The following is a 26,659-nucleotide window of genomic DNA, read 5'->3' on the forward strand; positions in this document are numbered from 1 at the left end:
TTCTGCGCCATAGGTCCATCTTCCTAGCAATGGAGATGTGCTGCACCTGTGATCCGAATAGCTGCGGCTCTACCCAGACGATTTCCTACACCATGACCCTGAGCTCCTCCTCAGAGAACCTGGGGTGTCGTTGAGGTGCCATGATGTGGTGTGGGTGATGTGTGAGGTGGTGTCGGTTGTGATGTGTGAGTGGATGTGTTTGTTGTCTGAGGTGCATGGATGGTGTGTGAGTGATGGTGTTGTGTGCCTTGTGGATGCTAGTGTTGTTTCTGGTGGTGTCTCTCTCTGGCCTTCTTTCTCAATTTTGGTAGTAAGGGTTTGTGGGTGATGTGGGTGTGTGTTTTATATTGAATTGGGTGTGTGGGAGTGGTGTGTGTATGTGTATCAGGTATGTGTATTTTGATTTGTCCAATGTGGTTGTGTTTTGTGAATGTGTGTGTATTTTGAGCGTGGTGGTGTGTACCGCCAATGGAATACCGCGGTTGAAAGACCGTCGCGTGGATTTGTGGGTCGTAATAGTGTGGGCATATTCCTGTTGGCGTGATGGTGGAGGTTTTGTTATTGCCAGTTTATCACTGACCTTTGGTGTGGCAGACTTGTGTGGGTGTCTGGATTTTGGCGGATTCCGAGCTGTGGGTTGTAATAGCTGTAGCAGAATTCCACTTCTGCAGCGGTGTGTTGGTGGCCTTCTTCTGGGGCACCACTAGGTAGTTATAGTTAGGATCTAGTTTCTATAGAAAAAGCATTATTTGTTTTGCTAGTAACTTTGGAGTTATTTGATAAATCTTCAAGAAATGTTTCAAAACCCTTTTACGCTCACATCAGCTGCTGTCTGGAAAGTTTCGGGGTGATCTGTCAAGTGGGAGCCAAGAAAAACAGGGATCCCAAAACAAGTTTTCCCCATTCAGTTTTCCATAGGGAATTTGAACAGCAATAGCACCAAAATCACTCAACTAAAGTACACCAAATTTGGCAGAAAGGGAGGTCTTGGCACAGAAAGAGCCCTTTTGGTTATTTGGTGTAAATCCGTTCAGAAAACGTACACCCGACAAAAAGTGGCTGTGGTTCAATCTCTTTAAAGAGATTGAACCGCATTGGATAAAGAAGGATGAAGGATATTGGTCTACCCACCGTTCCAACTATCTCATTAAGTGGACTGGCTTGATAAGGACTGTTTTACAGCCACTTTTTTTTAACAATTCAGGAAGATTGGAGTATGGTGGTGATCCTACCACCTGGTTCTGTTAAATTTTTGTGTTATAAGTGATTTGTTAAAATACATATATGATAATATTGTTTGACATATGTTTTATGTCTTGTTCGTAACTATAATTTTTTGTAGCTATGTTTTTATGGTAAAGGATGAAAATTGTGTGAGACAGGAATAAATTACAAAAAAGAGTTCTAGATAGAAGAAATAGGTATTTTCCAGTGATTCATTCAGGTTTTTTCATTGATGTGGTAATAATCCATATATTGTTTCCTTTTAAATGTCATTGTTGGATTCAGTGTAGTTTATAAGCCCAAGCTCAATGGGGTCACAGGGCCTTTTCCAATTTCTATGGTTTTGTATGGGTAAAAAGTCAACCTAACTACAACGTCTCTTTAACCTTTGTTTTTTTTTCAATTAAGATAGATAGATAGACATATATAGAGAGACATGCATATATATAGGTATATCTGTATGTGTGTGTTCAGGTCCTGAGCTCGCCCCTCACGACCGCAGCACCAACCTGCTGCCTTCTGCCTTCTGCCTCTGCCCCACGACCACGCTGCCGTCTGCGTGTTCGAGGCCCTCCTCCACCCGCAGGCATCCTCCTGCGCCTCATCCCTGGTGGCTAGTGGGCTCACTTGACCCGAGTGCCGCTTCCGCCGTCCCGTAAGTTTGTTTTTCAGCTTTTTTCCGCTTTTCTGCACCTCGCCGCCGGCGCTTTTTGCCCCATTGTGCCCCCCTGATTGCTGTCTCCCCGATCGTATTTAATCCCAGTATTGTGTCCATATTGTGTTTTTTCCTGCATTTGTGACTGTTTTTGCCCGATTTCTGTGCCTTTCGCCCCTTGTGCGCTCCTCGACCCCAGCCGCTGCTTCCCTGCGGCCCGCCCCCCTCACGCCCCCATTTGCCGCTCCCTCCCGCCTCCCGCCTCCCAGCTGCTCCTCCCTCCCCCCTCCCTTCTTAATGGCTGGCGCTGCGCGTCGCCAGTGAGCGAGTTCGGACCTGGTTCAGGTCCTGAGCTCGCCCCTCACGACCGCAGCACCAACCTGCTGCCTTCTGCCTCTGCCCCACGACCACGCTGCCGTCTGCGTGTTCGAGGCCCTCCTCCACCCGCAGGCATCCTCCTGCGCCTCATCCCTGGTGGCTAGTGGGCTCACTTGACCCGAGTGCCGCTTCCGCCGTCCCGTAAGTTTGTTTTTCAGCTTTTTTCTGCTTTTCGGCGCCTCGCCGCCGGCGCTTTTTGCCCCATTGTGCCCCCTGATTGCTGTCTCCCCGATCGTATTTAATCCCAGTATTGTGTCCATATTGTGTTTTTTCCTGCATTTGTGACTGTTTTTGCCCGATTTCTGTGCCTTTCGCCCCTTGTGCGCTCCTCGACCCCAGCCGCTGCTTCCCTGCGGCCCGCCCCCCTCGCGCCCCCATTTGCCGCTCCCTCCCGCCTCCCAGCTGCTCCTCCCTCCCCCCTCCCTTCTTAATGGCTGGCGCTGCGCGTCGCCAGTGAGCGAGTTCGGACCTGGTTCAGGTCCTGAGCTCGCCCCTCACGACCGCAGCACCAACCTGCTGCCTTCTGCCTCTGCCCCACGACCACGCTGCCGTCTGCGTGTTCGAGGCCCTCCTCCACCCGCAGGCATCCTCCTGCGCCTCATCCCTGGTGGCTAGTGGGCTCACTTGACCCGAGTGCCGCTTCCGCCGTCCCGTAAGTTTGTTTTTCAGCTTTTTTCCGCTTTTCTGCACCTCGCCGCCGGCGCTTTTTGCCCCATTGTGCCCCCCTGATTGCTGTCTCCCCGATCGTATTTAATCCCAGTATTGTGTCCATATTGTGTTTTTTCCTGCATTTGTGACTGTTTTTGCCCGATTTCTGTGCCTTTCGCCCCTTGTGCGCTCCTCGACCCCAGCCGCTGCTTCCCTGCGGCCCCGCCCCCCTCGCGCCCCCATTTGCCGCTCCCTCCCGCCTCCCGCCTCCCAGCTGCTCCTCCCTCCCCCCTCCCTTCTTAATGGCTGGCGCTGCGCGTCGCCAGTGAGCGAGTTCGGACCTGGTTCAGGTCCTGAGCTCACCCCTCACGACCGCAGCACCAACCTGCTGCCTTCTGCCTCTGCCCCACGACCACGCTGCCGTCTGCGTGTTCGAGGCCCTCCTCCACCCGCAGGCATCCTCCTGCGCCTCATCCCTGGTGGCTAGTGGGCTCACTTGACCCGAGTGCCGCTTCCGCCGTCCCGTAAGTTTGTTTTTCAGCTTTTTTCTGCTTTTCGGCGCCTCGCCGCCGGCGCTTTTTGCCCCATTGTGCCCCCCTGATTGCTGTCTCCCCGATCGTATTTAATCCCAGTATTGTGTCCATATTGTGTTTTTTCCTGCATTTGTGACTGTTTTTGCCCGATTTCTGTGCCTTTCGCCCCTTGTGCGCTCCTCGACCCCAGCCGCTGCTTCCCTGCGGCCCGCCCCCCTCGCGCCCCCATTTGCCGCTCCCTCCCGCCTCCCAGCTGCTCCTCCCTCCCCCCTCCCTTCTTAATGGCTGGCGCTGCGCGTCGCCAGTGAGCGAGTTCGGACCTGGTTCAGGTCCTGAGCTCGCCCCTCACGACCGCAGCACCAACCTGCTGCCTTCTGCCTCTGCCCCACGACCACGCTGCCGTCTGCGTGTTCGAGGCCCTCCTCCACCCGCAGGCATCCTCCTGCGCCTCATCCCTGGTGGCTAGTGGGCTCACTTGACCCGAGTGCCGCTTCCGCCGTCCCGTAAGTTTGTTTTTCAGCTTTTTTCCGCTTTTCTGCGCCTCGCCGCCGGCGCTTTTTGCCCCATTGTGCCCCCCTGATTGCTGTCTCCCCGATCGTATTTAATCCCAGTATTGTGTCCATATTGTGTTTTTTCCTGCATTTGTGACTGTTTTTGCCCGATTTCTGTGCCTTTCGCCCCTTGTGCGCTCCTCGACCCCAGCCGCTGCTTCCCTGCGGCCCCGCCCCCCTCGCGCCCCCATTTGCCGCTCCCTCCCGCCTCCCGCCTCCCAGCTGCTCCTCCCTCCCCCCTCCCTTCTTAATGGCTGGCGCTGCGCGTCGCCAGTGAGCGAGTTCGGACCTGGTTCAGGTCCTGAGCTCGCCCCTCACGACCGCAGCACCAACCTGCTGCCTTCTGCCTCTGCCCCACGACCACGCTGCCGTCTGCATGTTCGAGGCCCTCCTCCACCCGCAGGCATCCTCCTGCGCCTCATCCCTGGTGGCTAGTGGGCTCACTTGACCCGAGTGCCGCTTCCGCCGTCCCGTAAGTTTGTTTTTCAGCTTTTTTCCGCTTTTCTGCGCCTCGCCGCCGGCGCTTTTTGCCCCATTGTGCCCCCCTGATTGCTGTCTCCCCGATCGTATTTAATCCCAGTATTGTGTCCATATTGTGTTTTTTCCTGCATTTGTGACTGTTTTTGCCCGATTTCTGTGCCTTTCGCCCCTTGTGCGCTCCTCGACCCCAGCCGCTGCTTCCCTGCGGCCCCGCCCCCCTCGCGCCCCCATTTGCCGCTCCCTCCCGCCTCCCGCCTCCCAGCTGCTCCTCCCTCCCCCTCCCTTCTTAATGGCTGGCGCTGCGCGTCGCCAGTGAGCGAGTTCGGACCTGGTTCAGGTCCTGAGCTTGCCCCTCACGACCGCAGTGCCAACCTGCTGCCTTCCGCCTCTGCCCCACGACCACGCTGCCGTCTGCGTGTTCGAGGCCCTCCTCCACCCGCAGGCATCCCCCTGCGCCTCATCCCTGGTGGCTAGTGGGCTCACTTGACCCGAGTGCCGCTTCCGCCGTCCCGTAAGTTTGTTTTTCAGCTTTTTTCCGCTTTTCTGCGCCTCGCCGCCGGCGCTTTTTGCCCCATTGTGCCCCCCTGATTGCTGTCTCCCCGATCGTATTTAATCCCAGTATTGTGTCCATATTGTGTTTTTTCCTGCATTTGTGACTGTTTTTGCCTGATTTCTGTGCCTTTCGCCCCTTGTGCGCTCCTCGACCCCAGCCGCTGCTTCCCTGCGGCCCCGCCCCCCTCGCGCCCCCATTTGCCGCTCCCTCCCGCCTCCCAGCTGCTCCCCCCTCCCTTCTTAATGGCTGGCGCTGCGCGTCGCCAGTGAGCGAGTTCGGACCTGGTTCAGGTCCTGAGCTCGCCCCTCACGACCGCAGCACCAACCTGCTGCCTTCTGCCTCTGCCCCACGACCACGCTGCCGTCTGCGTGTTCGAGGCCCTCCTCCACCCGCAGGCATCCTCCTGCGCCTCATCCCTGGTGGCTAGTGGGCTCACTTGACCCGAGTGCCGCTTCCGCCGTCCCGTAAGTTTGTTTTTCAGCTTTTTTCCGCTTTTCTGCGCCTCGCCGCCGGCGCTTTTTGCCCCATTGTGCCCCCCTGATTGCTGTCTCCCCGATCGTATTTAATCCCAGTATTGTGTCCATATTGTGTTTTTTCCTGCATTTGTGACTGTTTTTGCCCGATTTCTGTGCCTTTCGCCCCTTGTGCGCTCCTCGACCCCAGCCGCTGCTTCCCTGCGGCCCCGCCCCCCTCGCGCCCCCATTTGCCGCTCCCTCCCGCCTCCCAGCTGCTCCTCCCTCCCCCCTCCCTTCTTAATGGCTGGCGCTGCGCGTCCGCGCAGTGGGCGCGCCAGAGGCAAGCCCGTCTGTGCCCGTCCGCGCCTGTACCGCACCCAGCGCCACCCCCCCTGGTCCTCGCGCCTCCCGCGCCCACTTCTCGGCCGAAGAGCTCCGCGCCCTCAACCCCGGGCCCTCCACTGAATGCTTCCGGGCATCCCCGAAGCTCCTCAAGACCTGGCTCTTCGACCGCTAAACAGCCTCTCCACCCCCCCCCCCCCCACCTCAGCGCCTCGAAACCCTAACGGGTACATAGCGCGCTTTATAAATACTATGATTGATTGATTGTGTGTGTATGTATATATATATATATATATATATATATATATATATATATATATATATATATATACATACATACATACACAGAGAATAATAGAAATAATTGGATGGAATGAAATTGTTGTTGTTGCAGACACCCTGTGTGTAATTGGTGTGCCCAGACCTGGGTCCCGTGCTCACAGTGCCCCTGGAGAGACACAATACCTGGCTCATGAGCCCTAATCTGGGTTGGTGTATCCCATTTCAGGGAGCACCTAGCCTGCCAGTTGGGGCTGGATTGTTCCCATTGGAGCACCTCCATGGCTGAATTGCATATGGCTTGGTCCAACCTGAGTTGGCAAGGTGGGCAAAAAATGCTGGTCTGGGATGCAGCTCAACAAATGCCAGTGGGGGAGATTAATTCAAGCATTCCACCTATCACCTTGTTATTGCAGTTGATGCCCTTAGTACCACCGGTATGCCCATACATGAGGCCCGTGCTCACTGTTTAATGCAACTGAGCTATACCTCGCTGATAAGTACTAATCAAGGCAAAACTGTTCCTGGATTGCTTGTGTTCCAGTTCAGGGAGGACCTGGCTGCCAATTTGGGCTGGATTGTTTCCATTGTAGTCAAGACTGATTTGCATATGGGTGGGGGCAACCTGAGGTGGTATGGTGGGCAAAAATGATGGACTGGGATGCAGTCAGATCAACTGCCAGTGGCTGAGATTAAATCAAGCATTTCATCCATCGCTTTTTTATTCTTCCAATTATAGTCTGCCACCCAGGCAAATAGCTGGGTGTTCCAGGTTACAAGGCCAGTCCTTCTGGGGCTCAATTAGTATCCTTTCTCCTAAGAGAAAATACCCACCCAGACTTTAGAATGCAATGGGATTAGTCTGACAATAAGAAGAAGACAAAGAGCTCTAGCAACAATTGTGTTAGAAACAGTGAAATATTGAGGTTCATTACCCTAGCAACCACAGTTGAGGAGAGGCATCCCTCGTTCCTCAGGAGACTGTATCAACCATGGAAGGGCACAGAAAAGGACTGGTGACACTGTAGCCAGGACTTAACGCACCCATTTCTGGTAGGACTGTGGCAATAAGCAGGTGTGAGCAGTCAAGAAGTGATCACTTTCTCATTTTCAATGAGTGAAGGCATACCTATTAGTTTGTAATCAGTTTCTTAAACAGGTAATGATTACATATGGAAGTCTAGCACTGTCAGCCCGGAGCAACATGGTGTCGGCGTAGCGGAGAGGCTCGTAAGCCCCGCCCACCGGAACCAAGCACCAAGCACACAGCCGCTGCCGCTTCCCCTGTCGCTGCAACCACCGCAACAAGGATCGCCTTCGCCAGGAACCCGGCGTACAGCCGCTGCCGCTGCTGCGGCTTCAATGAGGATCACCTTAGTTTCTTCGGAAAAGACGCGGGGGCGTCCGGCCGTCATTTTTTTTTACTTGGAGAAGACGCGGTCAATGCTGAATGGGCGTTTGGAGTGAGGACGCCGAAACGCCGCGCGGTGGTAGGGAAAAAAAAACTCTCCAAAGTACAGGGAATTATTTTGAGCTCGTGAGCGCGCGGGTTCCCTAGGAGACCCCTGGACTTTGTTGTTTGTTTCAGGAAAGCTGTGAAAAAAAGGTTTTATTCTGGCTTTCACCTAAGGGGAGAAAGGGCTCGAGGAACCTGGGATATCCCTCTGGCTCCAAAATTTGATTACTTGTGGAGCTGCAGCAACCAGGCACATGGAGGACCGTAAATGATAGCTTTCCAAAAATTTGCAGTAACCAGCTAGTTTCTTATTCTAAAAAAAAAAAAAAAGGGGGGGGGAAGAGAGATGTATCAAATTGCTGTGGAATGTTTCTAAAAAAAATAAAAAAATATATTTTCTCTCCAATACTGATACAGATATATAGACATTGAGGATTGGCGGTTTCTTTTGACCATCAAATAAAGTACTTTAAACACAGGAGAACGATATCAGCTAATAGCATCGGATTTTCCTATTTGATACTGCTCTTTTCTCTCATTTCCGGGAAATAGAGGAGTGGGGCTAAGACTTTTAAAAACAAATAAATTCAGGGGGGGATAAAAGAAGAACTGAAAGCCTTAGGGGGCTTTAATGTTGTTGGGCGTACAATGCAATGCATCTTGGCATCTGTTTACTCCCTCACGGCCTTTGACAAGTGTGATTGAACAAACAATATCGGATGTGCTAGCGGCAGCGGCGGGAGTTACAAGATTTATTAGATTGTTATCTCATGCTGTAAAAACAAATATGGCACCCAAAACTATTCGGAATCTTGGAGACAAGAGTGAGGGAGTTAAGACGACACGTATTGGCAGGGATAAAGGAGAGACAGTAGGTGCAAATAAACGCTTGACGTCAACAACTGGGAAAGCGGCTGGGAAGAATACTTTGGGATTGATGAAAGATGCCAAGATGAGTGACAGTACTACCCCCCCGTCGGAAATTAAGTTGAAAGGCCAAAGCCAGTCTACTATTATGACTTTTCTTGCAGGTGGGGCGCAAGATAGTCTTCCTTCACATATAACTCCCTCCTCGGAAAGCAATGTGTTAGGGAAAGAACCTACTCCTCCATGTACCAGTGACAAAAAGTCATGTATCGAAAATAAGGAATTCTTTATTAAAACCACACAATATGTAGAGAGCCTTTCAGAGATTGAAGATAGTAACAGAGAGATAAGCGAGAAGGTGCTTGGCCTCCCCGGGAGCAGGCAGTCCGAAACACAACAAGTTGATCAAAGTGAGCAGCTGGAGTGTCAAAGTAAGGAAGGAACTGTAAGTACATCAGGACCTACAGTAGAAAAGGACGACCTAACCAACCCTTTAGGAAGCCCTAAAAAATGGGACGAAGTAACTGGAAAAGACCCCCAACTCATGTATTGGGGTAAAGATAGTAGCGATAAATTTTACTCCTTGACAGAAGAGTCCGATCTCAGTAGTGTTGATCGCAGTTTCAGTGAATCTGAAGGGAGTGAGACATCCGAGGCTGGCAATAAATCTCCAAGTAATGAACTTACAGTACGGCAGTACCGACAACGGAAACTTGTTAAAACACGCCCTGGCTCTCAGGAGGGTTTCGAAAATGCAGCATCTATGAGTGGTAGGACCTTAAAGTGGGACTATTCTGGTATTGGCCTAGCAGATATTCCTACCATTGGCACCCAGGGCCCTGTTAATGATAACATTTAAATCGACACAGGAGCTTCTGCTGGTAGCGCTGGCAACGCGTATGCGATGGGCACCGAGGCAGGGATCCTGCAGTCAATCTATAGTTCAATTAAAGAGCTGCAAACTGAGACTAGGATCGAAAGCCGGCGTGCAAGGATTGCTACAAAGAGACTGCAGGGGACGGTCCGTAAGGTAGCAAAATCATGTACGGAGATTGAAGCTAAGCTATGCTCAATGGAAGAAAGGATAGTGGTGGTTGAGGAGGATGTGGATACTCTTAAAGAGCAGAGCGCTGCGAGAGACGGACAACTGACGGATGTGATGTGGAAAATGGAAGATTTGGAAAATAGACAGAGAAGGAACAATCTTCGATTTCTGGGCATACCAGAAGGGCTAGAAGGAAGTAATATACAGGCGTATATGGTCAACCTTTTGCGTGGGGCCTTTCCAGAACTGGGGAATTGGGATTGGGATAACGAGCTGCAGCGGGGCCATAGGTTTCCGACAACTCGACGGGAGGGGGGTCAACGGGCAGATTCTAAATATCCAAGAGCGATTTTGGTTTATTTTGGGAAATATTTATTACGACAGGAGATTTCTGATAAAACTCGTCCTAATACCCCACGCTCTCTGGATGGGGTTACTTTCTTTACTCGCCCCGATTTCTGCCATGCCACTGTGGAGCGGAGATGGCGGCTTCGACAGCTCACTAAGCCATTCTTTGACAAAGGAGGGGAAGCATATTTGTTGGCCCCTGCCAGACTTAAAACAGTAATGAATGGAAAAGTAAAAGTCTTTACCTCAGAAATTAAGGCAAAAGAATATTTGATGGGGTCAAGCAATAGAGTGTAGAAACACAGGGGAGGTAGAGGTGCTTAGAAGACTGGTGGGTGGGTGGGCCGATGTATACACGACACCAATATTCAGGCCATTGGTGGTCTGATTGCTCAACAGGGTGGGGGGCCAGTCCCGGGGAGGGAGGGAAGGAGCGGGGGAGGGGGAGGGAGGAGACTGGTCCAGGGTGGTGGAAGGGGGGATGGGGAGGGGAATGGGGAGGAGGAGAGGGATAGAGGGGGAGGGATGGGGGAAAAACGAGGGAAGAAAATGGAAAGGAAAGGATTAAGGGAAGTAAGAGAAATGGGGTGGAAAAATAAGAAGAGTGGAATAGGGAGAAAAGAGAACTCAAGAGAAGGTGCATTTAGATATGAAGACCTGAGGGAGCAGAAAGAGAAAAAATGTGAAACAACAAAAATAGTAAATGGCTAGACTTAGAATTGTCTCGATCAATATATGTGGACTAAATGACCCTCGTAAAAGAAGGAGAGTGGCTGAAGAATTAAAAACCTTTAAGGCAGATATTTTTTGCCTACAAGAGACACATGTGGAATATAAAAATTCTGGGATCCTTGGTTCGCTTGGTATGAAAGTGATTGCTCGGTCACAGCAAGAGGCTAGAACTAAAGGAGTGGCAATCTTAGATCGGACCAATAAACTAAATTTTACTCGGCAGAAGGCAGATACGGGCGGAAGATGGGTAATAGTAGAGTGTAGCTATGGACATAGTAGCTTTACATTATGCTCCCTATACGGGGTAGTTACGGACAACCCAATAGTTGTAGATACTCTTGCCATCGAGCTAACAGGATGGGCCCCTCCCTATATTATATGTGGTGACTTCAACTTTAATGGATCTTGGGAGGGACTACAGGATTTATTAGCACCCACAACTAAGAAGTATCAGGGGCGTAAACCTCGGGTATATAAGGCAATGGTGGCTATCCAGCAAGAATTAGGATTAGTGGACGCTTGGGTGAAGCTGCGCAAGCCAGACCCTGGATATACTTATTATTCGGCCCCTCATGTGAAACTAGCACGACTCGATTATTTTTTAATCTCTCCCGTATTTCTGAAGCAGGGTAGGATTGAGTCATATTCACGGATTGTATCAGATCATAATCCTTTAGTTTTTGATTTAGAACTGGATGGGCTAGAACCAAAGGTTAGTAGATGGACATTTGAAAGAGGACTCCTTAAGGACCCGGAATATTGTGAGCATATGAGAAAGTGGATAGTGGAATTTTTGGGGTTTAACCAGGGGTCAGCTTCAGTAGAGATAGTTTGGGATACCTTGAAAGCAGGAAATTGTGGTGAAACATTGAGTTTTAGTATTAAAAGGCAGAAGGATACCCAAGGTAGAACAAAAGAGTCCCAAGCGAAGCTGCGGGTGGCAGAAAGGCAACTGATTATAGCTATAGAAACTGGAGTCGATGTAAGGAGGGCTCAGGAGGAAGTTGCTATAGTAAAAGCAGCAATGAATAAGGCTACGGCCCAAAGAATAGCAGAGAAATATCTAGCACAGCGTGCACAAGGGTATGAGTATGGAGAAAAAGCTGGGCGTTTGCTAGCGATACGGGCAAGCCAGAAAACAGCATCTGGGGTTATTAGGGAGATTAAAGACTGGCAAGGTCAGATAGTATCAGAAGTGGATGGAATTAGAAAGGTGTTCCATAAATATTATCAGGAACTATATAATGATATATCTGTATATCCGGAGGAAGAAATGTTGGAGTTTTTATACCCCATTAAGGTTGAGAAATTAGTTAAGAGTGACAATTTACGCCTGGGAGAGCGGATAGATATTTCGGAAATCGATATGGCAATGAGTGATCTACCTACGGGAAAAGCTACGGGGCCTGACTCGATCCCTTTAGAATTTTATAAAGTTTTTAAAGTATTATTACTCCCTGTAATGGCAGAGTTGTTTATTCAGGTACAGAATGGAGGGGGAATCCCCCCATCTTGGGATCTGGCTAATATAGTTATGTTCTTGAAGAAGGGGAAACCCCCGTTAAATCCGGCCTCATACCGCCCGATCACATTAATAAATAGTGATGTTAAAATATATTCAAAGATACTGGCCGCTCGATTATCGCTGGTGATCAAGAAGCTTGTCTGCCCTAGGCAGCATGGGTTTGTCCCAGGAAGAGATACTACTAATCATATCCAGAGAGTTCTAGCACTCTTTGATACTACGGAGGTAGCAAAGGAACCTATGGCGGTCGCATTATTAGATGCAGAGAAGGCGTTTGACCGGGTGAACTGGAATTATCTATGGTATGTTATGGAATATTATGGGTTAGGGAAGAAATGTATTGTTGCAGTAAGGGCTCTATATAGATCACCGGCTGTGAAAATACAATTAATGGGAGGACAATCCGAGAGTATCCTGATCAGGAGAGGTACTAGGCAGGGATGCCCATGTTCCCCCCCTCTTGTTTGCTTTGTATATAGACCCTTTGCTCAGACAGTTGTAGGTGAATAGATGGGATACAAAAGTCTTAGCATATTCAGATGATAAAGCCATATTAACGCCCTCCCCCGATTCAGCACTGAGAGAGGTTGAAGAGGTGATGAAAAAATTTGGAAGGTTTTCTGGATACCTGTTAAATAGAGCTAAAACGCAGCTGTTGGCTAATCAATATACAAATACTAAAGACACTCGGAGGGTGGATCATGCAGTATATTTAGGTATTAATATTACACCAATGGTAGATGAAATTGTGAATTTGAATATAGATCCTATACTTGCGAAAGCCAGAGAAGATATGTGCAGATGGAATAATCTACATTTGACTATTGTGGGGAGGTGTAATATGATGAAAATGATTTTCCTCCCCAAGCTGCTGTATCTATTTCGTGCCATACCATTGAGCTTTACTAATCTCAGATTTAAAGAGATAGAAAGAGTGATTATGAGATTTATTTGGGCATTTGGTAAGTGTAGAAGAGCAAGCAAATTTATGTCTCTTCCTCGAGAAAGGGGGGGGTGGTCTTTACTGAATATAAAATTATATCAAATGGCAGCAGCTTTTCAGTACATGCGCCCATTATGGGGTCCCAAGAACGAAGGAATTACGGAAGTGGATTGCCCCAATATATACGAGTTGCAGATAGGATCAGTTGCCAATGGGTGTCTGGTAACATATCATGAGCCTGGATATTATAAGAAAACTAGATATAAGGTTTTGGGAGCGGCCTATAAGTGTTGGCGATTATGGTATAAGAAGAAAGGATTTGGTAGATATAATTATTATACCATGATTGAGAGGAATCCTTTGCTCCCTGAAATTTTTCAGGACAAATATATGGCAAACTGGTCCTCTTTAGGCATAGTTAGGTTAGGGAATTTTTTTGATAATTTTTGAGTTAAGGCGTTCGGAGATCTACAGGAGCAGTATGGTCTAGAGCAAAGGGACTTCTTCAAATATTTACAGATACAGGATTTTCTAGGGAAAAAAACAGGGGTTGTGCAGGGATTTAGAAGTAATCAATTGTTGAATGGTATCCCGGCTAACCCCAATATAACCATCAGTTCGGTTTACCCTTTACTGCTGGCGGATCAGCTAGATGATTTAGAGAAGAATAAGGAGAGGTGGAGCAAAAAGCTGGTGGATGGGAGTAATGACTTTATGAGGTCACTGGAGCTGGGATGCACCATTCTATTATCTTCTTCCTTGCAAGCGCAACATTATAAGACCATGTTCGACCTGTATCATACTCCAGCTCACCTCGCCAAATGGGGGTGTTTGTCAGGAACAAACTGTCCAAGATGTGGGATGTATGGAACAGACATCGTACATATGATGGCTACATGTGGGGAATTAAAGGCCTCAAGGGAAGGTATTCAATCTGTTTTGAAGGAGGTTTTGGGATGTGATTTTGCCCTTACACCCGAGATCATGATTTTCGGGGTTGCTGGCGAAGCGGGTGGTCCACATAGAGCATTTATTTTTGTAGCTATGGCAGTATATCGAATATGTATATCATCTGCATGGCTGAATGTACGACCCCCGTCTTGACAGCAATGGTTGGCTCGGCTGCTGTCTGTATACCATTTGGAGATGGCATTATATGAACGCAAGGGGAAACATGCTAGGAGGAAAGGAAAGGCAATATGGGGGCCATTTCAGGTCTGGATTCGGGCCCATAATGATTAGCGTTTAAATTTAAAATTGGGCCATCCCCCTTCAATCTAGTTGGGTATTACTTCCAATGTGGATTAGTCGGGTGGTCACGCTTTGTATTATTTAGTTAGGCCATGTTCTTCTTCTGTTTGTTTTTCTTTTTCCACTCTGCTCAGAATTTTATGTTTTCAGTGTAAAGTGATCTAAGAATAAAAAAAAAAAAAAAAAAAAAAAGGAAGTCTAGCACTGTATGCAGTTATGAAAATCTGAAAAGTGTTCGATTCAGAAAAAGTGTGCCCATCCCTATATGATGAATTACAATTCACTCTAGAATGATAACATATTTATGATATGGTATTTTTTAAAAGGTACTCGTTACCTAACTAAAAATGAGCAGCTTATATTAGTGCATGTAATGAGTCTTTCAGACGTAATCTAGACTATATTTGCAGTCCTGCATCTAAAGAGGTGCTGTGTGTCAGAAAAGTGGGCAATTATCTCTGCGCTGGGAAGCACCACAAAGCATTTGACTTAGAGGAAAAGACACTTGCGTGTAAGGTTGCAGTCAAAGTCAGCACCAACATTGTGCGGAAACAGTGCCTGCCATGCGAAGATATAGACTCAATATGAAGAGGCTAACACTTACAGAAATGGACTCTAAAGTAGCCTGTGAACTGCTGACAACCCCAGTGGCTAGAGTACCCTCAAGAGATGGATGGAATACTTTCATTTTTAAGGCGCCTTAAAATAATCTGCCATCACCTCATCAAAGTGCCCCAACCGAAGACGTAAAATGTGTGATTGTCCAATGTACATGTGCAGGTTCATGTTCTGCATTCCCTCGTGCACCGTCAAACACATTATGGAGTAACATTCCCAATGAAAACAAGCTAAATTTGGCCAACAAAGTGGACAGACATAGTTGCTATTTGGTCCATGTATAAATGTATCCATGTGATACAGAAGAGAAGCTCTATTTAGAGACAGCATTATTTGTCTCATTTGCAAGTTAAAATTCATGAATTAAAATATTTACGTATGTGTAAATAGAGGGGTTTTGTATTAGAAGTCTTCATCCATTGGTCTGTTCAGCTGACAGTCCCATTTTGTTTCTGCTGACAAAAGATTACAGCATGAGGAGTGTGTAGCTGACTTAAGCCATCGGTTCCGTTATACCGTGAGTGGTAGCATTTTACCTGATGTGCATATCTGACTAAAAGGAAGTACGCCCAGTGCCATGGCTTTAATTTGCAAATGCGCTATTCTTTCCTTTCTTTATCATGTGTATTTCGTTTGTCATAATTATCTATTTAAACTGTATATTCATGCTACAGTAATTCAAAGCCAATAGTATATTTTCTGTACACCAAAACAGGAATCATATTTTGATGCCATTAACAATTAAAAAATATGTAATATCTGTTATAAACACACCTCCCTGCTAAGAGGCACTTATACTCATCTTTCAAGGTTATAAGTGATTGTTTTTTACTTTACAAATATACCATTTTATTAAAAGCATATTGCTGCTATGGTTAGGATACTGCATGTTTATTATTTTTTTGATGTCATTATTTTGTAGGATATGCTTGCAATTAAAAAAAAAATAAGTAAACACCAGCTTGCCAGCCTAGGTGTGAACTACTAGCTCTGCCAGTGATTGTTCCTCATAGAACCTTATCAATGGACTTACTTCCCTTTCTACATAAGTAAATGAGCACAGCCCTCGGAGACCACCTCCTCCAGACTGACCACCAATTTCAATTCCACCTCATGCACTTCGCCTGATTTAAGAAACCCACTCTTTTCCACTCCTACACTACTTGTGTAAAATTAAAGAAAGAATTATGTTTACTCCTTGAGCTCCAATATATATGGTAAAACATACAGGGGTGCACTTCGAAACTGCTGCACTTTGACTGATTCCCAGCCCGTCAATATTCATTCAGGAGTTTCATAGAGAGAAGTTGAAAGAAGTCTCATTAGTGACCCAGAAAATTTAGAGCACACAGCTTTTCCACGGACCCTTCGGCTTCCTTCTGTTCAATAACTACATGAGAGAGGCCCACTCCTTGAATAATGTTGTTTACTTAAAAGGAAAGTGCTTGGGGCTCTCCAGCAAACAATTAAGTTGCAGAATACCAGTACTGGCATTGTTCTCCCATTCTGTTTCTCCTTTTTTATGTTTGCACATTGTACCCTTCTACTCTCAGTTAGATTGGCATTGCAAACTTTCTACCACGGAATATACTGTTTTTCTAAAAGACTTCATCTGGAGTTCTGCTCTATAACACAGTCTAAAGGCCTTTAACAGGCAGTATAGCATCAGCAGTGTACTAAAATTCGATAGTACATGCGCTTAAATAGCACCTGTCATTCATTACTAGGATATTGCAAGTCGCTGAGAAATTCCGTGACCAAAGAGAAGAACAAGGCAAAGGCCAAGTTCCATTATTTCGTTAAGGATATACTAGGTGACTTACAATATCCTTTTAATATAGAGTAGAGCATTTTGGGCCAGATGTAGCATTATTGCAAATTGCGACTTGGGGAGTCGCTATGGGGTCGCAAAGACCCACCTCATTAATATTAATGAGGTGGGTCGCAAATTGAGGCCCCATAGCGACTATAGGCACTCGCAAACATGGAGGCCTGCTGTAGTCAGCAGACCTCCATGTTCGTGACTGCTTTTAAAAAAGCAGTTTTTTTTTTTTTTTAAGTGTAGACCGTTTTCCTTAAAGGAAAACGAGCTGCACTTAAAAAAAAAAACGAAACCTTTAGTTTCGGTATTTTTTCAGGGCAGGTAGTGGTCCCTTGGACCACTACCTGCCCTTGAAAAATAGTTTTGGGTCCATTCACAAAGGGGAAGGGGTCCCGTGGGGACCCCTTCCCGTTTGCGAGTGGGTTACCATCCACTTCAAGTGGATGGTAACTGCGACCGCATATGCGGTCGCAAATGGAATTGCATTCCACTGCGAATTGCAAATAGGAAGAGAACACCCCTTCCTATTTGCGATTCGGAAATGCATTTTGCGAGTCGGTCCGACTCGCAAAATGCATTTCTGCATGGGAAACACGCATTTGCGAGTCGCAAACGGCCAATTTGGCCGTTTGCGAGTCGCAAAGTGTTTCCTGCATCTGGCCCTTTATTCTTCATTATAGAAGGTCACACATTATCCTTCCCACAAACTGCTGACATCCTGTTGTCTTTCTCTTTCATTTGAGAGGGATACTTTAGTTGCAAATATGAAGAATAAAAGTGGAGTCTGTAGTGAAAAATTAAACAAACCTCAAAGCAGTAATTTGTGACAAAAATGTATTAGAATCAGTCTAATGTAAATCAGATTACAAACTGCTATAGCTCAGAATGTGTAGGAACATGCAGTTAGATTGTCTTTCCTATAATGACCTATAGAGTGTAAAAAATAAACGTTGCGAGAAATATGTCCTTTTGCTGACCTCTACTTTTTTTAGAGGAACAGAACAGAGGGAAAAGGCCGACCCAATTCCCTTTTTTAATGTTCATTGTAACTGATATAATCAGTCGGCTGTACTTTTTGTGCTCAACACACCCAGCGCCTCAAATAAATATAAAGATATACTTAAAGTGTACTTACTGTATAAAGATGGTGGTTTTGTTTCCTACTAACTTCTTGTTCAGCATTATATTTACTGCAATGTGAAACATATTTTATTTAATCATCTAATTAATGTGTGAGTCATCATTTTGTAAGCTTTTTCACTAGACCACTTGTTCTGCCCAATCCTCTCACATGATAACTCAGCATTAAATTAGAAAGCATCGAAAAATATGCATTTAAAATCTATTTCAAAAAGCTATGCTACCAGCCGTTTTATGTCATCTGTGAAATACTCTGTAGCATTACTGAAATTAAATATCGCTTTGGATGTATATGCCACCCTGAGTTCCATCTTCACAAGAAGTTTGATATCTTTACATTTATTTAACTCCAACATATAATATTCTTGATTTTCTGGTGTTTCCTACAAGGGAGGCATTTAGTTACATACAGAAAAATCATTGTCAAAGATCTGGCCTTATAAATATGCCTTTTGCTAACTAGGAATCACCACATTTTATCCCAATTTCGTTTTGTTCTACTAGTAGGAGAATCACCATTTCTCAAAGTAGATGCCAACCTTTTATTATATGATATGCTGTCCTACAACGCATATACCTTTTACTGGAGTGTCACCTATGGCACGATCATACCATGAATAAATTCTGCACCTAGGCAAAGGTCCAGAACTGATCTCAAACCTCACTATTAATGGAATTGAATCTCTACGGTGCAAGTTCTCTGTAATGCTTCAAGATAGATCATGTCCTGCAGAGAGCATAGCTCCGAAACACTGAAAACTTGGGCCCATATTTATACTTTTTTAGCGCCGCATTTGCATTGCTTTTTGACGCAAAAACAGCGCAAACGTACAAAATACAATTGCATTTTTGCAAGTTTTTCGCCGTTTATGCGTCACAAAATGACACAAATGCGGCGCTAAAAAAGTATAAATATGGGCCTTGATGTCTCGCACTGTTTCTGGGTAGTACTAAGGTGTAGTCTGTGTGACTCATGTTCTGTCTGCCAGAGTTACTAAGTTAGAGACTAAGCTGTAAAAAGGTGTGGTTTAATTAAAAAGATGCCTTACAGATCTGTTCTTCACCTGTAGGCAGCTGCAGAACTTGTTCATGTTATTCCATGTGAACCTTTTCTCTGCAGTTTTGGATTGGTAAAAACAGAAAAAATATATCTGTCTGTCTATCTATCTATCTTTGCAACTGTTTGTCTTAATATGTTGTAGTCTGTCTGCACATAGCTAGACAGATATCACTATATTGATGTATTGGTTTACCAGTCATGTCAGTTGATGTGTGCCTTGGACTATGGCGTGTCCCAGCTTCCGAGTATTCTCCGTGCCTGGAAGTATGTTTTTAAAATATCCATGTCCCCAAAGCACGTCTACTGAAAATCTAGAGTACCTTGTTGTTAAGCAGAAGAGTTTGTGTAGTTTCTCCAGCACATTGGGAGGGGAACTGCAGTGCCTATTGTGTCTTTTGTTCTTCTTTTCTGTCATAAGGCCCTGCCAAAGGATTGGACAAAAAATCTTTTCAGGCATCACTGATGTAGGAAATTGGGAGTGGGTGAGAACCCAACTCAAGAAATAATCACAGCTTGTGTCAGGGTAACCTCTAAAGACACTAAATAAACCTGACCTCAACCCTCTGGTAGTTATGGCACAGAACAGACAGGCTTAACATTAGAGGCAATGTGTAACATGTTTATAGAGAGCTTAAACAGTAATAAAGTCAACACATTACATGCAGAATCCCAAACCAGTTTAAAGAAACAAAGAATATTTTAATAAATAAAATTTCAGAGAAGCAGAAAACCTTCAGTGGACCAAGGCAGCAGGCTGTGGCCAAAAATAGGCTTGTTGATAACAGGGAGTCACAGGACGAGAACTCAGTGAATCAGTCAAACAGTCCTTGATGTCGATCGGATCCCCTTTGATGACGGTACCAGTGAAGCTTTTTACATTCAAACTTAGAAACAGCATTGTTGGATGCCAGTCGATGATGTTTCCCCCCTCTTAACAGATTTGCTACTGCAGAATAGAACGTAGTGGTCACTATGGCAAACTCAATCCCAGCAGCAACTCGATGAATCAACTTGACAAGTTAGTCCCGGTCCCAATTGGCCCTCAGGACAAAAAGTTGTCAAAAGTTTTTGAATCCTAAGTTTTAGGTGTAGGCAAGGAGGAGAACACTCTGTCATGATCCAGGGGTTTGCAACCTTGGCAACAGCGCTTGGGGGTCAAGACACACTCCAGCAGAAGGGCACGGGTCAGAGCCAGATTAAACTGGTCAGCAGGAATAGCAGGAAGCAGGACAAGGCCTTTTGAAGCTAATTGTAGCCCTGTGGGTCAAACAGGTCAGTCAACTGATTTGTGGTGTCACATCTTGTCATAGGACTCTTGTCATGGGGATGAGAAAGCTGGTTTTGGGCACCTCCACCTCACCAAAACCCAGAAGTAAAGGTGATTTATGGCAGTCTGATGCATGAGACACTATGACTTCTTAGGGCAGTCATGGCGGAACAGATCTGACCCCTTTCTCTCAGTTGCACAACCTGCATACATGCAAAGACAAACAGAAGCAGAATTGGGTTCAGTACATTTATTGGAGCAACTGTGTTCTATATAAAGAGGCATGAATTGCGATTATTAGGAAAATGTAACACAACACTATTATCATTATGATGAGAAAAAGAAACAAATGAAAAACCCCAACATCCTGTCACACTAGTGAATCTAAAATCCTGACCTGCTCTACTAAAAATCTACATGAGAACAATGGCAGTGTGAACCCTAATCTGCCTGTACTAGTCTCCACAAGGAAGACCTATCCCCATATCTGGATAATAGGCAGGGGGGTTGCTGGCAGGGGGGTGGCTTGTTGGTCTGCTGGCAGTCTTCCCAGGTGTTAGAATTACGAGGCTAAGTCTAGCAGACCTGCAATGACATTGTACAGCATACAATGGCTGGTTTGAATGTTCCCCTCTAACCTGGTTTGTGGCAGCTTGTTGTTTCATAACAATATGTGTTGTTGTCCTGAGAACTGCCCTTACGTGACAAGATGTCTTTTCTGTGTAGTGTAGACCTTGTACTCTTTGGACCTGCAATACTTGGTATATTATCATGCACTGCCTTTGGCTGAGCACAATTTGAAATATCGTACAAAGGAACTAAATAACAAAGGTGGTCATTCCGAGTTTGGTAGTAACTGAACTGCCACGCCGGCGGCGGTCTTTTGACCGCTGCCAGAGTGGAAGTGCAGACCGCCATGTAACAAGTAAGGTGGTGAACCCAACTCAACAGAGACAATCCACTGCCAGCACCGCCACCGCCAACGAGCAGCATCGGCGGCAGAAGCCGACTCCATGCAGGTGGAAGTCAATGTCCCCCCTCCATATTCTGAGTAACCACTCCATCAGGATATCCTGTGCGGCACTGCTACCATGAAAAACCTGGCAGCAACAGAAAGTATAACAGGAATACCCATCTCCAGGCACAGAGCCATTTTCGTGGCCACCATGGCAAATGAACAGCTAGTCTCCCCAGCATTGTATCTCACCATAAACCTTCAGGGCCACCGACAACGACGAAGATGACAACCATAAGTATACCTAGGACAGTGGGGAGAAAATGGCAGTGATACACTCCCAAACAGAACACACATACCTCACACAGACAGGGAAGGCCACACACAGGCACACACAACATACATCACTGCCAAGTACCCAATACACACACAATGCCAAGCAGATTCATGCCAAACATACAGCACAATGCACACCAACACCACCCACATATGCCATAAACACACAACGACAACTAGACCACAACCACCTCAACGTTGGCATAGAAAGTCACGTTGTGCAACACCACACATACACACACACCATCAACTCTATGTAGCAATGACACACAATCAATAGCTGTGAACACACATCCAAACAATCATACAGGTGACACAACATGTACAGCCAACATACAAGGAAATCCACACATGCAGCACTATACACACGGACGCACGCAAAACCCATACAATCATACAAGCAAGCAGTCACACACATCACAACATCCCCATGGCCCAAACCATCTATCCAGCTCATGCAACAACACAGACACAATCCACACACAGACCTCACATACCTACGTGCACAGATGTCACACCACCATGTAGAAGGAAACCAGGATAAGCATCTCATCTTGCCAACTGCAGCAATGTGGGCAGATGTATTCATATACAATAGAAAGAAACTATATACAAAATGTGCCAATGGCAAGTCCAATGTCCACAACTGCAGGACACATTGTCCAACAAACATGGGCCCAACTTGACTCCTGGCTGCAAATAGGCCTCCACGTCATAGGGGCAGCAATGGGACAGGCAGGAACCTCAGGGGTGTGAGGGAGGCTTGGATGTGGAAGGCGCTTGTTTAGGTTTGGGCTAGGGAGGGGTGACATCCTCGCTGGTTGGAGGCGAAGGGGCACCCAAGGAATGGGAGGAGGAAGGGCCGGAGAGGGGCAGGGGGACATGCTGTTTATGGGGAAGATGGGGCGGGAGAGGAGTAGGGAAGAGGTCAAGGGTGGCAAGGATAACTTTCTTAGGTACACTGGGTAGTCACATGATTGAGGGTTAGGAGTGGAGGTAGAGGGAGTGCTTGTCTGATGCGTCTGTGTGCTGTACGTGGATACTGGTGTGTGCAATGTATGTAAGTGTGTGGTGGCTGAATGTTGAGTGGGTGGGTTGGTACGTATGCATTTTTTAAGAGGAGGGGGCAGAGATGCAGCGAGAGGGAATGAGAGATGTGTGAGTCAATGTTGTGGTGGTGAGTGCAAGTGAGGTGGATGTGCTGCAGGTGGCAGGGACGGTAGTCCTGGTGAGTGCAGATGTGGTATGTGGGGTGTGTGTCTATGAGTCTGCTGTTGTGGTGATTGAGGGTATGACAGGAATGGTAGTAGGACCAGTGTGTGATGATGCAGTGCTGACAGGTGTGAGTGGAGATGTGACTGTAAGGGAGGAGGTGGTGGAAGAAGTGTCTGTTGTTGTGTCTGCAGATGTGTGTTGTATGTGTGCATGCTGTGGAACTTTTGTGATGCCTATGACTGTCTTTGCACACCTTGTCTGTTGTAGTGGGTGTATGCTGGTCTGTAGGTGTGCTTTGGATGGATGTAGGGAGAGGGGTTGTGGATTGGGAACAGGTAGCTGGAGGGTGGATGGAAGAAGAAGGGACCCTGGCTGCCGTCAACGAGGAGGCCAGAGCCTGAAACGATCTCTGGAGGCCAGACAGGGCACTGTGAATGCCTTCCAGGAACGCATTTGTCTGCTGCATCTGGGATGTCCATCCCTAGATGGCATTCATGATAGTTGTCTGCCCCACAGAGATGGACCTCAGGAGGTCAATAGCCTCTTCATTGAGGGCAGCAGGTCTTACCGGGGCAGAGGCAGAGGTGCCTGCGGCAAAGGAGATGCCCACCCTCCTGGGTGAGCAGGCATGGGCAACTGGGTGGGGTGCTACAGGGATGGGGGTGCTGGTAAAGGGGTTGGCGGACAATGATGTTGTTGGTGTGGTCCCAGAAGGGACCGCCACTGCCAGGGAGCCGCCATTGGAGGAGGAATCTGAATCAGATGTGTTGTTAGCTCCAGTCTCCCGCGTGGTGCTCCACTCACCCTTCGTACCACTGGTCCCCTCGGCTTCACCTCCTGGGTCCCATGGGCTGCTGCATACTCACTCGCCGGTGCCCTTCCTCCTTCGCCAGATGATGCTAATGCACACATGGACAGAGGAGGACAGAGAAAAAGAGGGTGGGAGAAATAGAAAGTGACGAAATGATGAGAACTCACACATCCACTTGACATACACACAATGCAGATAACAGTACCTGCCTGCGAAACAATAGACCATTTAGCATTCATTTCCAAATAAAGTAATGCAAGCAATGTCCAAAATTATCTCAATCCTGCAGCCTAAACACCTGATTGAAGACACCTTCATGCCCATCAACTGCCAAAATGACTAACTTTAAAATCCAGCCCAGGAACATACCCAAACATGTCATCCATTATAGGATGATACAAATCTTAGCAGAGAGAGACTGAGGACACTAACTAACTGACAGGAATGTGTGGAGTACATGTGGTACAGAGGTCCATAGATGTAGGAAGTGAAGCAATTTTAATCTTCATGTAACATGCCTGTCATTACCCATATGCAGTGCCAATATGACCACCTCGTACTACTACAGTACATGCAGAGATGGAAGATGCAGCCAGTGACATGATAGCATACTTGAGAGACCCTTACCTACAGGTGAACGTGTGACACAGTACCACCACTTCTTATCCTACATGGCTCAACATAGTGACCATCACACACTCCTACTTGATGGGTGTGACAACTAGAACTGTACATTCCATAAACCACATCTTACTAAGTTATTTCCAAGTCCAAGGAGGGTGACAGTGCACAACCATGCAGTTGTCACCTGACAGTCAACACTTACCCCTTTGTGGCTGCTGTGGTGTCTCTTCAGCACCCATCCAACTCAGGGTACGCCAGTGCCAGTATGCTGGCCATTAGGGGGGTCAGGGTCTGATGTGCACCCCTCCCACGTTGGGAGGCTGCCCCCAGCTGGGCCTTTTTGGTCTTCCGGGGCCCAGCTTCACAGGTCTTCCCTCCGCTTCCTGCAGTGGGTGCACCACCAGCAATGGACCCCCAAGGTCCGCACTTCCTTGGCGATGGATCACCGTAACCCTTTCTTCTGGTGAGCGCTGACCTGAATGGGAAACAGTGAGAAAAAGAGGGACATGATGTAAATAATACCAATACAGCAGTAAGATTTGGTGACACACAAAAAAACACGGACCATGAATACTGCCAATATCCCACACATATCATGTGCATGTTACACACCTGATCAGTGATAACATGTCAATGTGCACACATGTACATTGTCATACATCATCCAACATGTACGACAAAAGACTTTGTACTGACCTGTTGCCCTGGACCTCCGTACAACCACCCATACTGAGGTAGGACCCTTTCCATCAGTTTCTCTAGTTCCTCCGTTGAGAAGGCTGGGGCTCTTTCCCCAGAAGTGCGTGCCATCATTGCTCCAAGAGACAGGACACAGCAGCACACAACGTGGAGGTCTGTTCTGCCCGAATGCCAGTCAAGTGAGCTGGCCCACACAAAAATGTGGTTACAACCTCAGTGGTCATGACAGTCACTGCGGCGGTGATCATCATTGGTCTGGGTCTCCCATAAACATCAATGTTAACCAATGAGGAGTTGCACTGCGGTTCTGACTGCCCTCCGCCATGACGACTTCCGCCGGCAGAACAAAGTCACTTCTAGTTGTCCAATGCATGCCGGACACGCTAATGCCATATTAGTCTGTGACATTACTGGCCTGAGTTCACACAGCATAACTACTTGCATGTCCTCACAAATATATACTTTAGGTCACACATTGTGGATATTGACACATGTACTGCGTGTCTGTTGACATTACCACACTTGTCGCAACATTTATCAGCAAATATGAGCACATGGAAGGTGTACGTGTACATGTCCTGTATACACCCATTCCCACAGGAATTATGAAACACTGACTGGTTAGGAATGGAGAGTGGAGTAATGTGTATTCCCACAACATGACAGTTGAGTGTCATACTTGGTAGCCTAAATTGTGGGAGGTTCACAGAGTGTTGTTTGTGTCCCCGCACAGATATTGCCACTATGGGGTGATGTGGAAGGCACCAATTTAACGGCCACTCATAGATCTTGAAACCAAGGAAGAGCGCAACATTATCATGACCTATCGACTAAACCGTTTGTGCATCAAGAAACTAGTCGCCCAATTGAAGCCAGACCTTCTGCCGGGTATAAGGAATCCCCATGTCATTCCTCCAACAGTCCAGGTGTTGGCAGTCCTGTATTTCCTGGCGAATGGCTCTTTTCAGGTCACAGTGGGACTGGCTGCAGGGTTTTCACAGCCCCAGTTGCGGGATGTGCTGGATGCCCTACTCAAGCATGTGCACAGGTACATTAGGTTCCCACTACCTCCAGAATTTCGCGCTATAAAAGCAGTCTTCTACGACATATCAAATGTCCCACATGTAATTGGGGCCATTTATGGGACTCACATTGCCATGGTATCTCCGGGATCAATGAACAGGTCTACAGAAACCGGCCCGCTGGGCTAGAGAGGACCGCCAGCACAAGCCCCGCTGGGACAGAGAGGACTGCCAGCACAAGCCCCGCTGGGACAGAGAGGACCGCCAGCACAAGCCCCGCTGGGACAGAGAGGACCGCCAGCACAAGCCCCGCTGGGCCATGAAGGACCGCCAGCACAAGCCCCGCTGGGCCATGAAGGACCGCCAGCACAAGCCCCGCTGGGCTAGAGAGGACTGCCAGCACAAGCCCCGCTGGGACAGAGAGGACTGCCAGCACAAGCCCCGCTGGGCCATGAAGGACCGCCAGCACAAGCCCCGCTGGGCTAGAGAGGACCGCCAGCACAAGCCCCGCTGGGCTAGAGAGGACCGCCAGCACAAGCCCTGTTGGGACAGAGAGGACCGCCAGCACAAGCCCCGCTGGGACAGAGAGGACCGCCAGCACAACCCCGCTGGGCTAGAGAGGACCGCCAGCACAAGCCCCGCTGGGACAGAGAGGACCGCCAGCACAAGCCCCGCTGGGACAGAGAGGACCGCCAGCACAAGCCCCGCTGGGACAGAGAGGACCGCCGGCACAAGCCCCGCTGGGACAGAGAGGACCGCCAGCACAAGCTCCGCTGGGCCATGAGGGACCGCCAGCACAAGCCCCGCTGGGCCATGAAGGACCGC

This window comes from Pleurodeles waltl, chromosome 2_1 (assembly GCF_031143425.1).
Source record: "Pleurodeles waltl isolate 20211129_DDA chromosome 2_1, aPleWal1.hap1.20221129, whole genome shotgun sequence".
Taxonomy (NCBI): domain Eukaryota; kingdom Metazoa; phylum Chordata; class Amphibia; order Caudata; family Salamandridae; genus Pleurodeles; species Pleurodeles waltl.